The 11,811-nt window shown below is 36.8% G+C and overlaps 1 protein-coding gene across 1 annotated transcript in view; it reads right to left on the minus strand.

Moving 5' to 3' along the window:
• FGF14 (fibroblast growth factor 14) overlaps positions 1 to 11,296 on the minus strand; it is a 322,262-nt gene extending 310,966 nt beyond the window's left edge. Inside the window, exon 1 of the mRNA XM_073795397.1 lies at positions 11,194 to 11,296. The gene's annotated coding sequence lies outside the window, so the exon portion shown is untranslated. The remainder of the gene's footprint in view (positions 1 to 11,193) is intronic.
• Positions 11,297 to 11,811: the final 515 nt, after the last annotated feature.

The raw sequence follows: 11,811 nt of genomic DNA on the forward strand, positions 1-11,811 counted from the left end.
AATGAAAGAAACGATAGCAAAGATCAATAAAACTAAAAGCTGGTTCTTTGAAAGGATAAACAAAATTGATAAACCATTAGCCAGACTCATCAAGAAAAAAAGGGAGAAGACTGAAATCAATAGAATTAGAAATGAAAAAGGAGAAGTAACAACTGACACTGCAGAAATACAAAAGATCATGAGAGATTACTACAAGCAACTCTATGCCAATAAAATAGACAACCTGGAAGAAATGGACAAATTCTTAGAAAGGCACAACCTGCCAAGACTGAATCAGGAAGAAATAGAAAATATGAACAGACCAATCACAAGCACTGAAATTGAAACTGTGATTAAAAATCTTCCAACAAACAAAAGCCCAGGACCAGATGGCTTCACAGACGAATTCTATCAAACATTTACAGAAGAGCTAACACCTATCCTTCTCAAACTCTTCCAAAATATAGCAGAGGGAGGAACACTCCCAAACTCATTCTACGAGGCCACCATCACCCTGATACCAAAACCAGACAAGGATGTCACAAAGAAAGAAAACTACAGGCCAATATCACTGATGAACATAGATGCAAAAATCCTCAACAAAATACTAGCAAACAGAATCCAACAGCACATTAAGCGGATCATACACCATGATCAAGTGGGGTTTATTCCAGGAATGCAAGGATTCTTCAATATACGCAAATCAATCAACGTGATACACCATATTAACAAATTGAAGGAGAAAAACCATATGATCATCTCAATAGATGCAGAGAAAGCTTTTGACAAAATTCAACACCCATTTATGATAAAAACCCTGCAGAAAGTAGGCATAGAGGGAACTTTCCTCAACGTAATAAAGGCCATATATGACAAACCCACAGCCAACATCGTCCTCAATGGTGAAAAACTGAAAGCATTTCCACTAAGATCAGGAACAAGACAAGGTTGCCCACTCTCACCACTCTTATTCAACATAGTTTTGGAAGTTTTAGCCACAGCAATCAGAGAAGAAAAGAAAAGAAAAGGAATCCAAATTGGAAAAGAAGTAAAGCTGTCAGTATTTGCAGATGACATGATACTATACATAGAGAATCCTAAAGATGCTACCAGAAAACTACTAGAGCTAATCAATGAATTTGGTAAAGTAGCAGGATACAAAACGCATGCACACAAATCTCTGGCATTCCTATACACTAAGGATGAAAAATCTGAAAGTGAAATCAAGAAAACACTCCCATTTACCATTGCAACAAAAAGAATAAAATATCTAGGAATAAACCTACCTAAGGAGACAAAAGACCTGTATGCAGAAAACTATAAGACACTGATGAAAGAAATTAAAGATGATACAAATAGATAGAGAGATATACCATGTTCTTGGACTGGAAGAATCAACATTGTGAAAATGACTCTACTACCCAAAGCAATCTACAGATTCAATGCAATCCCTATCAAACTACCACTGGCATTTTTCACAGAACTAGAACAAAAAATTTCACAATTTGTATGGAAACACAAAAGACCCCAAAGAGCCAAAGCAATCTTGAGAATGAAAAACGGAGCTGGAGGAATCAGGCTTCCTGATTTCAGACTATACTACAAAGCTACAGTAATCTAAACAGTATGGTAGTGGCACAAAAACAGAAATATAGATCAATGGAACAGGATAGAAAGCCCAGAGATAAACCCACGCACATATGGTCACCTTATCTTTGATAAAGGAGGCAGGAATGTACAGTGGAGAAAGGACAGCCTCTTCAATAAGTGGTGCTGGGAAAACTGGACAGCTACATGTAAAAGTATGAGATTGGATCACTCCCTAACACCATGCACAAAGATAAGCTCAAGGTGGATTAAAGACCTAAATGTAAGGCCAGAAACTATCAAACTCTTAGAGGAAAACATAGGCAGGACACTCTATGACATAAATCACAGCAAGGTCCTTTTTGACCCACCTCCTAGAGAAATGGAAATAAAAACAAAAATAAACAAATGGGACCTAATGAAACTTAAAAGCTTTTGCACAGCAAAGGAAACCATAAACAAGACCAAAAGACAACCCTCAGAATGGGAGAAAATATTTGCAAATGAAGCAACTGACAAAAATATTTGCAAATGAAGCAACTGAAAAAAATTCATCTCCAAAATTTATAAGCAGCTCATGCAGCTTAATAACAAAAAAACAAGCAACCCAATCCAAAAATGGGCAGAAGACCTAAATAGACATTTCTCCAAAGAAGATATACAGACTGCCAACAAACACATGAAAGAATGCTCAACATCACTAATCATTAGAGAAATGCAAATCAAAACTACAATGAGATATCATCTCACACCAGTCAAAATGGCCATCATCAAAAAATCTAGAAACAATAAATGCTGGAGAGGGTGTGGAGAAAAGGGAACCCTCTTACACTGTTGGTGGGAATGTAAATTGATAAAGCCACTGTGGAGAACAGTATGGAGGTTCCTTAAAGAACTACAAATAGAACTACCATATGACCCAGCAATCCCACTACTGGGCATATACCCTGACAAAACCATAATTCAAAAAGAGTCATGTACCAAAATGTTCATTGCAGCTCTATTTACAATAGCCCGTAGATGGAAACAACCTGAGTGCCCATCATCGGATGAATGGATAAAGAAGATGTGGCACATATATACAATGGAATATTACTCAGCCATAAAAAGAAACGAAATTGAGCTATTTGTAATGAGGTGGATAGACCTAGAGTCTGTCATACAGAGTGAAGTAAGTCAGAAAGAGAGAGACAAATACCGTATGCTAACACATATATATGGAATTTAAGGGAAAAAAATGTCATGAAGAACCTAGGGGTGAAACAGGAATAAAGACACAGACTTACTACAGAATGGACTTGAGGCTATGGGGAGGGGGAAGGGTAGACTGTGACAAAGCGAGAGAGAGGCATGGACATATATATAGTACCAAACGTAAGGTAGATAGCTAGTGGGAAGCCGCCGCATAGCACAGGGAGATCAGCTCAGTGCTTTGTGACCGCCTGGAGGGGTGGGATAGGGAGGGTGGGAGGGAGGGAGCCGCAAGCGGGAAGAGATACGGGAACATATGTATATATATAACTGATTCATTTTGTTGTGAAGCTGAAACTAACATACCATTGTAAAGCAATTATACTCCAATAAAGATGTTAAAATAAAAAAAAAATTATACTTGGGAATCCTGATCTTACTTATGCCACTTTACAGATTCTCCCCTACCATGACTTTATTCAGTGATTATATCATTACATACAAAAGTAAATAGAATTTCGGTTCTACTTTCTTTATATGTCATCTCCTTTGTTTTTACTAGATTGCCAGTTGCATGAGAATAGAGGCTCAACACTTAACACAGTAGTGGCAGATAGAACTCACTCAACAAGTTTTATGTGAATGAATGAAGCTGTCAGTGCTCAAATTCCTTTAGACAGCAGGCATGTGGGCAACATTTATCTAATGGCTGATATGTATGTCTCCACAGTTATGGACATTTCCTCATGGTTTTCACACCATCCTTAGGAACAAGGCAAGACAGAATAGACTAAATGTAAAGAAGGAAAAACCAATCTGTTGTCACTTATGCAAGACACTACTGAGTTCTTTTTTTAAAATGAAGCTTAAGGAGTAAGATTACATTTTGAGAAATAGAAGTTAACCATGATATTAAAAGGCTGAAACTTTTGACCATACTTTTCTGGTAGGAGATACCATACTGATAATTTCCTTACAAAAATAAATTAAAATATTAGTGTATTTAGAGATTTTCTTTCCTGGTGTTTTAGCACCCCTTTTATTTATTATTATTTTTTTAACATCTTTATTGGGGTATAATTGCTTTACAATGGTGTGTTAGTTTCTGCTTTATAACAAAGTGAATCAGTTATACATATGTTCCCATATCTCTTCCCTCTTGCGTCTCCTTCCCTCCCACCCTCCCTATCCCACCCCTCCAGGCTGTCACAAAGCACCGAGCCAATATCCCTGTGCCATGCGGCTGCTTCCCACTAGCTATCTACCTTACTACGTTTGTTAGTGTGTATATGTCCATGACTGTCTCTCGCCCTGTCACAGCTCACCCTTCCCCCTCCCCATATCCTCAAGTCCGTTCTCCAGTAGGTCTGCGTCTTTATTCCTGTCTTACCCCTAGGTTCTTCATGACATTTTTTTCCCTTAAATTCCATATATATGTGTTAGCATACGATATTTGTCTTTCTCTTTCTGACTTACTTCACCCTGTATGACAGACTCTAGGTCTATCCACCTCATTACAAATAGCTCAATTTCGTTTCTTTTTATGGCTGAGTAATATTCCATTGTATATATGTGCCACATCTTCTTTATCCATTCATCCGATGATGGGCACTTAGGTTGTTTCCATCTCCGGGCTATTGTAAATAGAGCTGCAATGAACATTTTGGTACATGACTCTTTTTGAATTATGGTTTTGTCAGGGTATATGCCCAGTAGTGGGATTGCTGGGTCATATGGTAGTTCTATTTGTAGTTTTTTAAGGAACCTCCATACTGTTCTCCATAGTGGCTGAACCAATTTACATTCCCACCAGCAGTGCAAGAGTGTTCCCTTTTCTCCACACCCTCTCCAGCATTTATTGTTTCTAGATTTTTTTGATGATGGCCGTTCTGACTGGTGTGAGATGATATCTCATTGTAGTTTTGATTTAGCACCCCTTTTATAATGGACATCAATTAGAGACTATACATTTATATGTAACTAAACACAAGCCATTTTGTAATGTGAGGGAGAGGTTCATACACCTCTGCTTGGCCATCTCCCCTGTAAAATAATGGACAAAGCATACTGACCTGCAGAATTACTTTCAGGATTAGAAAGTGTCCGTTTCATTAATCTCCTGCTCTCTACTGATTCCCAAATACTTCTACATCCCTCACCTTCAGCATCCTGCTAGACTCTGCACCTGAATGTCCCAACCCGGTTCAACTTCTGTGTTACTCTGTTTCTTCCCTCCTTTTCCACTCCTCCTCTCACCACAAGTTATCAAGGTCCCTCCTTCTACATTCCCTAGGTCATTATCAGAGTCATCCCTCCTTTCAACTTATCCCCACCATAAAACCAATCACCAAATCCCATCAGTGTTACTTCCAAAGTATCTTCTGAAACTAGCTTCCCTGTCTGTCCCCACGGTCCAGCCTTCATTTTTGGTTCTCTTCACCTTCTACTTGGATTACTGCACAAGCAGGTGACAGTTTCCCTCTACTCCAGTCCAATATCCACACTACAGTCCCAATTTTCTACCTAAAAATAAAATCTGACCTTACCCACTTAAGACTTGGCCAGTTCCACATTTGTTTCTCATAGTTCAATGCCCCATTTGCAGCACACAAGGATCCAACCTAGTTTTTCAGCCTATCTCCTGTCTCACACATGTGTTTTTCTAATCGCTTGGATTTTTTGCATCATCTCCAATATATGCTGAGTCCTTTTTGAGTCTCTGCTTTCGCACACGTTTTTCCCTCTGCCTGACTTGCCTCTCCCTGCCTCAATGTCTGGCAAAATCCAAGATACCCTTTGCGACCCAGATCAAATGTCATCTGCTCTGTAAAGCATTTATTGATTTCCCCAGGAAGGACTAATCTCTTTTTTCTTTCTGTGTTTTCACAGTACTTCATTCATTCTCCAAACAGCAGTTAAGGGGATCTTTTTGAAACATAACTAAGATTATAACGTATTCCCGTGGAACATGTGCAATTTCCTCTTTATTCCACCGAGAATAAAGTCTAAACTCCTTACCCTGTCCTACTCAAGAGCTTCCCTTAGAACTAGGAAGTGGGCCTCTGCCTTGGGCCCCACCATTCAGCAGATCAAAAACACACCCATGATTCATTTATTAATGAACACACGGGTGCCTCTGTCACTTGGATCTGGAGTTCAGTGATGGCACTTCGTGGGGGGCAGGGGGTGGGCAGCAGACCACAGTTCAATGGCCAGATCCAGCCTGCCTGACTTTGTCAATAAAGCTTTATTGGAACACAGCCACGTCCATTCATTTACCAGTTGCCTAAAGCTCCTCTTGCTGACTACCTGTTACAAATTGTATGGCTCGGAAAGCCAAAAATATTTGGCACTTTACAGAAAAATTTGCCAGCCCCTCACACAGCCTGTAACCCTGAGCATCTACTCTTGTGACCACCCACACTCAGGCCCAAAGAAACACTTCTCAACGTCTGTTGACCTTTGTTCTCAAAACAAAGGCTACTTTTTGTCCAAGTGATAAAAAGGTCCATAGGTTGTGTCACCAGCATCAAAAATTGACATTTCTTTGGGAGCCAGGGAGGATCTGAGTGCTTTAGATATAATTAGGTATAGTAATTATCCCGTCAAATCCTTCCTCTGAGACAATACGGATGTGGTAGACACCTATGTAATAAAATATTATTTCCCCAAAATGCTAAGTGTCCATTTTCTTACTTTTCTTCATGTTCTTATTTGTGGTTCCAAAGGTACTCACAATTTATCACATTGTATTCAACAGTGGTGCATGGCAGTCAAGAAACATCCTGTAATATTAAAACGTTCATTTTTGTCTTAAATTGAAATATAAGTTGGTCTAGATATAAAATGCATGAAGCGTGATCCTAACTCTACCCTCACAAGTATTCAGCACTGAATACCAGCAATGAATGACATTTATAAAATATAATATAGACATATAAAAACTAAAATGAACATAATTTTATATTTATATAAAATATAATTAAATTTTTAAAATAAATAATTTTGACATACATGTTTTATAATTAGTATTTCCCTTTTAGTATAATACATAATTTTGAATATCTTATTTTTTTATGTTTTTAATTTTTTTTTGAATATTTTAGAAAAACAACGATTTTTGAAAATATATTTAAACATTTTTCAACTTTTCTGATTTGCCTTGACTGGCATTTTTGGTGACGCATTTAAATTTTGTACACTTCGAACACAGTTACATTTTATTTTTTAATCCTTTAGATCATTGCAGCCAATAAAATATGTTATGGACTGTTATTTATTTAAGTTTAATTAGTGATTTTGCTAAAATGAAAGCAAGAAAAATAAAATCTAAGGAGCAATGATATAATTGTTTCTACAAATTATGAGTGTTTTTCTTACCTTATGCATACACGATCACTGACCCATTTACAGAACATCAAAAAATAAGCAGTAATAAAGAAAATCAGTCATCTTGAATCATTTGCTAACATTTAGTCATACAAATCTTATCGTTTGATGGGTATTTTAAAATCTTGCCTTTGTGAAGGCATATTTGTCAAGGCAGAAGAGAGAGAATGTAGTCCAGTCCAATCAACGCAGTCCAGTGATTCTGATCTATAAGGTTAGCTCTTTAGACCTATGGCATATGGGTCTCCATTTTCCCTCCTGCCTGGGTCCCACAGCTGGAGGGGGTGGGCCTGCTTATGGGGCTCAGTGTCTGGCCCCTAGGTTCCTAGGTTCCTGCCTCACTCCTAGCTGCTTCCCCTGGGAGCACATGCACCCCCGTTCTCTCTATAGGAGGTACAGAGATTCCTGAGGCCAGACTCATTTGATATTCGGACCCCAGGTTGCAGCTTGGCCTGCTGGACCAACAACCTAAGGGAATTTCCCAGATTCCTTATCACATCGGTTGTCTTGTTTTCCTCACAATGTCCTTGGCAACCTGATATCTCTTTATTAATTTGTTAACTTAACATCTGACTCGTCCAGATATTGATGATCTATGCCATTATAATAGAAAATGAAGCAAGATAGCAAAAGAAGAATGAAGAAATCAAGTTATCAAGGACTAGTAGGGAGCACGAAATCAGTTAAATACAGAGAAATAAATCCTGACAAACATTCTAAGCAGTGTTACAAAATTAAGGCCTCACAATATTTTGATAGAGATTATCTATTCCTTACAAAAAGTTTTTATCACTTTAAATTAATAAGAAAAAAGAAATGAGCAAGAAACATCAGCAAAAAGTCCTGATTCCAAAAGGAAGACACAGCCACTAGAAATAATGTTTTTCAATAATTTTTAGACTTTATCATTTAAGGAAAAAGAAAAAGGTTAGAAAACTATAGTTGCTGTAATTACAAGTTTCTTTTTCAAGTAAAATTTTAAAAATCAAAGCAAATAAAATTAATGGTGATCATCTCTAGTTCACGAAGCTATTGGTGATTTTAATTTTATTCTTTATGCTTTTCTGTACTTTTCATATTTTCTAAAAGGAGCATATACTATCAGTATAATCAGATTTTTATCTTATTTTTATTAGTACAAATATTTCAATTTGGCCTTTTATTATCTCCAACAACACTTTAAATGTAGTATAGCCTACGGGTCCTTCCTTGGTGTCCTACTATCTCACTATATGGGCTAGAAGGCCTTTTTCAAATCCATAGCTTCAAATGTCATCTGTGTACTGACAACACACCCAAATATATTTAACTACTTATTAAACATCTTCACTTGTTGATGTGGACGAAGCTTAAACAAATAATGTATGTTCAAAATGGAAATCATTCTTCAACAAGTCATTCCTCTTTTCTAGAGTTAACTATTTCATCAAAGGCATTTAATTTACCCAGCTGCCCAGATTAGCAGAAGGATGTTGAAGAATCATAGTATTTGAGTGAATGATGGTTTTAGGGGAGAAATGACATTTGAGATGGGCCTCAAAAAATTACTAAGGTACCACCAAGTGTAAAACTAGGACATGATTTGCTCATGAAAAATCACATCTTATCAGAGGTCAGAATGAAAACTGAAGTCATGCAAATAAAGCATCTTTAATTTGAGACACCTAAAGACAGAGACGATCGGCTTCAGATGAGTTCCTACTTAAAGGTATACTGAGCTGATCACCAACATAGTTGAAAAAATTATTGTTTGTGCTTTTGAGACACAAAGTGCAAAGTAAGCCTCTGCTGATAGTGGCCTAGAGAGATACTGGCTTCCACCCTTCCTTTCAGAGATCTGAAGACAATATGTTTCATGCATGGACTTAGAAGTGGTTTATGTGTTTCTTAAAATTTCAAAGGAGATGTATTGCTTTGGTTAAGTCCAAGAACATGACAAATGAACACCTGAATTTTGATGTCAGAAAATGTTCATTTATGTTGCATTTTCTTGCATCACGTTTAATACAAATTGAGGACCCTCTTCAAATCAGTTTTAAACAGCTCAGAAGAAGAAAAATCTACTGCCTCTATTATGTGAATTTCAAAAACCAAAACAGTATATGTAAAACTTAATCTAAATATATGTTACATTTATGGGAAAAAACAAAATTAAAATAAAAGGTAGCCTTAAAAATCAGGGCATTTATATAGCACACAATTCAAATATGTATAATTATTTCTTTTAACAAGCTATAGAACATAAAAAGAAAACTGAATGCTAATTTCTATCATATATATCAGATAAGTGATATTATAATATCACTCTCTTTTCAAAACTAAAATGTTTTCATGAGAAACAATTCCAGAAGTTTATACACTGTTTAACTAAATATCATTATTATTGAAATAATTAATCAGTTTCAGCTCGGATTCCAGATCTATTAGGTCTGGATGGATGGACATCATATGAAGGAGAAAGGAGATTGGACTTGTAGAAGTTTCCAGCACAGAAATACCCCTTTCTTTAGGGATATATATAATCACTGAAGAAGTTTATAATGTCTAACTTGTGGCTCAAGGTAAATCATTCATATGTGATCTGATAAGAGGTCTACGTTCTGTCGCTAGGAATCAAGGTCAAATGGAGCCCGGTACCCTGGCTCCTTCGCTCAAAATTTAACTTCAATCAACAGCAAAGCTCAGGAGTTTCCGGATACGTAACAATATAGTTTAAAACACCCCTTCAAAACACTTCTCCCAAATTAGCGTCTCTACCATTTTGAAAACGTATTCCAGAAGTATCAGAAAGATAACACTGCTTATTTTAAAATACATGAAAGAGCAATAAATAACACACGCTTGCAAAAAATTAAATACATACAATAAAAAGGCCACTGTTATTTGACCAGGGATTTACCAAATCATCAAGTAACTTAATGACTATCGATCATTTTTCAGTCATAATCTATGGTTATCTAACCTAATAAAAGAGTATTCAGGCAATTCTGCTTTCAACATACTAAAAGTCATTTTCATGATATAGATTTTGAGTAGAGGAATGTAGCCCTTGGCTCTATTTAAGCATATTTCAGACGTAACTAGTCACGAATGTCAGTGCACAAGAGTACACGTAAGTAATACACTAATAATAACATTTGGCTTAAAATACACCCTGATTTTAAGCAGGGGATCATTAATGTATTATAAATCCATACTAATTATCGTGGTAGAATGCCCAGAATTTTAAATGGGAAACTAATTCATAATAGTAATTTCTGTTTTTAAAAAATTAAGCTTAGTTCAATGTGTAATAAGTACCTTACCATTTGCCCAAAATTATCATTGTTACTGTAGCATATGATTTGAGAACATCTTTAAAAGTTATTACTTTTTCTGACATCTAATTTGCATCAAGTTCTTAATTTTCAACTGAAAACCAATCAGGCATCCAGAATAGAAGAACCAGTGAGATTACCTTCTCAGTAACAGCGCTATTTTACCAAAGCCAGTGAGCAGAAAAGACACTGACAGGCCTGAGTTTTTTACCATCAAATATATTTCACTCTTTGAAGTTCATGTTTACAAACTCCCATCAAAAACGCTTATGGAGCCAAATAAATAGCACAATGCTTATCCCCTCCAATTTGCTTCGGACTTTCCAGATGACACATTCAGTGTTTCTAGTTTCAAGAAGGAAATATTCCTCTTCCACACACATTTCTCCCTTTATTCTTATGAGTCCTAAGTCCCAAGTGTCTTTCTCTAATTATGGCCTAATTATTATAGAATCCTAGTTACTCTTCCAATAAAATCTCTCTTGAATCTGCAGAATACCTGTCGCCTCTTAGCCCAAATGTTTATCACTTCGTACCCAGACTATTGCAGGAACCTCCAGGCCTCTGCTCAGATTTTACTCCTCCCCACCCACACCATCCCTAGGCTCATGCCTGCGTCATGAAATACATATCTTAAAGCTTGCATGGGTCCCCCATGGCTTGCAGAAAAAAAAATATATATATATATACTCAAAGCTCTCGACCATCTGACATTAACTTATCCACTCACCATATCTCCTACTGTTTCCCAGCAAAAGCTCTTGTCCCCCACTTCACCCATTGAAACTATGCCTCCAGAGCAAACCTTGGTCTATGTTGAAGTCCCATGTTTCCTGAGGTCTCCAACAGAAGTTCCCACAAAGTAAGCAATATGTATGTGAAGCTTGGAGTTATTTCAAGTCATGGGATCATCACATTTTCACGCTGAAAAGGTCATTTGAAATCATCTGGTTCAATTCTCTCATTTTATAAACACGATTCTAAGTTGCAGTGAAAGATAATGAAGTAACTTGCATATGCCCACCCAGCTGGATACTGATAAATCAGAACAAGAATTCGCCTCCCAGAGAACTACCATTTTTGGTTATTTCATATCATGCAAATGATTTAGAAGCATTGCTGATGGTGATGAATGTGATGCAATGACATGCTTTCACTGCCCGCTGAAAAACTGTCTTGAGACCCTATTCTCTCAAACCCCAATCCCTACATTTGAGCTATTACATAGAAAATGTTTCCATTTTACACTTTAAGATCAGTATTTTGACAAAGAAATTGAACTGTACCAATGAGTTTTCATGGCCTATGAGACATGTTTTTTTAAACAAGATTTAATTTTTCCTCTGTG

Source organism: Tursiops truncatus, chromosome 18, assembly GCF_011762595.2.
Source record: "Tursiops truncatus isolate mTurTru1 chromosome 18, mTurTru1.mat.Y, whole genome shotgun sequence".
Taxonomy (NCBI): domain Eukaryota; kingdom Metazoa; phylum Chordata; class Mammalia; order Artiodactyla; family Delphinidae; genus Tursiops; species Tursiops truncatus.